Genomic DNA, 4,539 nt, shown 5'->3' with positions numbered 1-4,539 from the left:
TGACCGCACTAAATAAACTGAAGTACTCAAAATTACAAAGTACATTTATTTTTTTCTTGTATCAAAATTTTGACATTCTCCCAAAAAAATATATTTTAAGGAACAAATCTTATTTATTCATTTCGTCATAAGTGATAGCATTCCTATGCAGAAGTTCATCCAGTAGAGAAAGCAGGTTGGCCTCTGAGACACTTTGAATGAACACAAATCTCACAGACAGCAGCTGGATCTGTGGAGTTTACAGAGTTGTGGAAGCACCTTGAAAGGGAATTCATTTTATTATTAGTGGCCAGAATGAATTGGTGAAATTGAGATTAGTCAACTTTGTACTGAAGATGTGTCTGCTGTTTTACCCCTGCATCCAAGCCCATTCATTGAATTTAGATTTCCCCAGATGTATCAGAATAGGAAGAGATCTCTGATCGTCTGGCTATGGAAGACCAGCTAAATATATAATTATTATTATAAATTATTATAAATATTAATATATTATAAAAAGTCCACCTGTAAACTTACCTGCACCTGCAACGTTGTCAGCAACAGCTACAAAGGAGAAAAGATCAGAGATAATATTTTCTCTCTGATGTCTGAACGTCTGGCTACGCAATATTAGCTAAATATATTATTATTATTATTATTATTATTGTAAAGGTGACATAAAGATATTGTCCATGGACTGTGAAGAGAATAGTGTGTTGTTAAAATTTGAGAATGATGTCAATTCTTGCAACTGTTTTATTTGCAAAATATCCCAAAACAACTGATTAAGTGCCCCCGTTTCCATGTACTTATTTATGTCTTAAAAGGCTACTCATTTCTATAGGGCTCGTCCGGTGTGTCTTCGTTTGACTTACGTTGGAGTGTTGGCTCACTGAAAGACTACAAATTAAATGGCTGCCAAATAAGGTCAACCTACAGCGTTTCTGTCCAATTGGTTGGCACCTGGTCAAGGTTCACCAATGTTGAACCCGATGCAAATGTGACTGACTTCACATGCTTCAGCGCCATCAACGCACGCACAACAGCACGCTCCGCCTGTTTGCTCCCATATGGAAGTGAACGGGAAGCTGACGCTTCAGACTATGTATAATCTCTCAAGACAGATTCTGCTAACAGCAGAATCTGTCAGCACCACTGCTCTGAACATGTAATGTTGTTGTTTTAGGAATAAACACAGAAGCACCCGGGAGGAAGTGGACTAAGAAAGGGGAGGAGCCAAACCGAGTTCCTGTTTCTACACAAAAAAGGTGGTGGTGCCCCCAGAGGTTAAAACAAAGGGGAAGAACCAATCAAGTCAACCAATAGGGAGTTGTAGTTTTCTTTCAGAGAGCCAACAATGTAAGTCAGACGAACTACACAACAGAAAACTAACACTCATGCTGGCACTGCCCACCACCTGCAAGACATTATGGGACATTGACGCATCTGTAGGCAGGTTTCTGAACTGTCCACAGCCCTCCTCTGAGACACAGAGTGAGTAGACAAAAATGGTACCATATTATAATGATCATTAGTGAGGACCAATTATATGAAGAAGATAGGTTGAAAATGGGTGATGTAGGCCCAGACCACCGGCGTAGACGTCCGGGCACCTAGGATTAATGTAACTTGACAGCGCATCGCGGGTTCGAGTCCCGATCCCGACGGCCTCCCCATCTCTCTCTCCCCATTTCCTGTCAGCCTACTGTCCTATCAATAAAGGCATAACAGACCCAAACAAAATCTTTATTAAAAAAATTGGTCGTCCTTTAATGTTTTTAATATTTTTTATATATTTTGTGTACACCAGCTGTGTGTAGATGTTTTGTTTGTGTGGCGATAGCGTCTATACGAGGGAAACAGATGCAAATGAGCCAATAGCTATATCTGGTGCAACTAATTTGTTGTATATTGTCTTATGACAAATAAACAAACACATAAATAAACAGCAATGAAAAAAAACCCATAATTCAAGCTAAATGAATAAGTATACCTTCAGCAACCAGGTTAAACACCCACTCCAACGTCCCGTCAGGTCCTTGTACCTGCACTGTGTTGACTACTGCATTGAGATCCATGAACGTCTCAAATAGTGGATGGTAATTTGGTCCAAAGTACCAAAGATAAGTCAGCAAAGCCTGAAGACACATAGAACTGTTTAACTATAGCATTGTTCTATTACTGTAGTAGTGCTAGCAATAGCATTTTTTAATGTATTATTATTATTTGTTATCATGAATAATAGTAACTAGAAAAGTGCAGGCCCGGATTGCCTACCCAGGGCCTGCAAATTTTGGAATTTCAGTCATAGCCATTATACAGTAGTTTTAGTGTGTGACACTGGTACCAGTTGTACGCCATTGATGAACAGAGTGTAGTTTTGATTTGGGATGAGACCAGGATCGTCTGCAGGACCGTGTGCAGGAACTTCTCTAGCCTCCTCGTTGTTGGGGCCCACCTACAAGAACACCAAGACAATAGAGCTGGTTGGTCAACTCTACTCTGCACTGGATCCTGTTTGTATGGCTGGTACTGGGTGTTTTTTAATCTAAGGTTCTATTTATTTATCTATCTATCTATCTCTTGCACATTGGTTTTATGACTGTCTTTGTTGTTGAATGTTATTACTACAGTGATTTTTATTTAGCTATAATAGAATAACACATGTGTTATCAGTTAGATACTTTACCTATGCTGCAATTATTCATTCTGGGACTGCAATGGAATTAAAGGGAGATTTCACTTTCAAAAAAACGTTGGGTCATTTTATCGTCTACTCAGGCCCAGACTGTTTTTAAGTTACTTGATTCAGTATTTACATATTTGATATTCATTTTATCAGACACTCCCCCTTCCTATACAAACCCATTATAACTTCAAACTCCATTTTTAACATGTTAGATTCACCTTGGTTCTGGTGACTCACCCTGCCCTCCTAATACGCGAGGGGGCCGTGTTTTTCGATAACCTTTATCATTTATTTTTAATATTTGTTTTTGGAAAATTAAAAAAATAAATACAATAAGAAAATTAAATGGAAAAGGTTATCGAAAAAACACGGCCCCTCACGCATTAGGAGGGCAGGGTGAGTCACCAGAACCAAGGACGGGTGTTTTTGATAAATCTAACATGTTAAAAATGTAGTTTGAAGTTATAATGGGTTTGTATAGGAAGGGGGGGGGCGTGAATATCAAATATCTAAATCAAGCAACTTAAAAACTGTCTGGGGGGCTCACACAAGCCTGAGTAGACGATAAAATGACCCAAAGTTTTTTTGAAAGTATCCCTTTAAGTCTTCTGACTTTTTGCGTTATCCCGATAATTCTAATGTACTATGCACCTTGGTGAATTGTATCATGAATTTATCAAATAAATCAAATCAAACAACTTGACCAGATTGACAGACTATCATAATTCAATCATCATGTCTGGTACATGGGCAGGTTTTACTGGCTATGTACGCAGGCCTTGTTACCAGGGTACTTCTGTCCTTATACTAAAGTTTATCTTAAATTGTCGTCACAACTACAGACTATCCTGTCTGTCTTTTCAAAATCTGAATCCATTTAATGAATGAGTACAATAAGTTTAAATAGATTCAAAGCCTTCGAGATGCTAGTTACTTAACAGAACATATTTTACCTCTCCCCTTGGCACATTTGTTGGCAGCAGATATACTACCAAGGACCCTACGCTGCCTATTACTCTACAGAACAGCCGAACTTCAGCACGTGTTGGTCTCCTTAGCCGTCGGTTGGTCACCAGCCCAAACCAAGACAGATGGGGCACGTTTACAACCACGTGAGTCTTGGTCACTTCCAGGGGTTTTAAGAACTCCACCCCCTCATCTGTGATGTGGGCCACAGAAAGGTCATCATCTGTGAAAGGTTTTTAACATTGTGCAGATTATTTAACATGAATCCTTTCATTCTGTTGTGCAGAGGACGTGAAAATCAGTCACAACACAAATGTGTTCTGTGTGCCGAGGGCTTGCCTACCAAGCTTTATGTACTGATGGTTTTAATTTTCATTCTCACAGAAGGTATTTGAAAATGTTCTGTCTGATTTTCACATCCTCCTCACTATAGGATAGGGTGTAATTTAAATATCAGGAAGGTTCCCCTTGTAAACATCATAGACTCCATTTTACGGTAAACAAAACTTAAACAAGAACAATTATCTCTTTAACAACATGCCTAAACCATCAAATACAACATCCCACATTGGATTACAACATATTATTGTCATAATATCATTGCATCATATTATTGTCTGTTTCACAGTGTCACTTTGAACTTAAAAACAAAAAGAAAGAAACAACTAAAAATGATTGATAATGATTAGACAATGAGAAGAGCAGCGCCTCACCGAGTGTGATCTCACAGTGCAGCAGGTGTAGCCGGCAGACAGACTGCTCAGGACACTGGATTTTAAACAGAGGCCCTGCGGGAGCCCGTGCAGTAGCCCCTGCAGGATCCCCTGCAGTAGCCCCTGCAGGATCCCCTGCAGTAGCCCCTGCAGTAGCCCCTGCAGGATCCCCTGCAGTAGCCCCTGCAGTAG

The sequence above is a fragment of the Gymnoscopelus braueri genome (assembly GCF_963280865.1).
Source record: "Gymnoscopelus braueri genome assembly, chromosome: 11".
Classification (NCBI taxonomy): Eukaryota; Metazoa; Chordata; class Actinopteri; order Myctophiformes; family Myctophidae; genus Gymnoscopelus; species Gymnoscopelus braueri.
The sequence above is the reverse complement of the archived record's forward strand: the minus strand, read 5'-3'. Positions refer to the sequence as shown.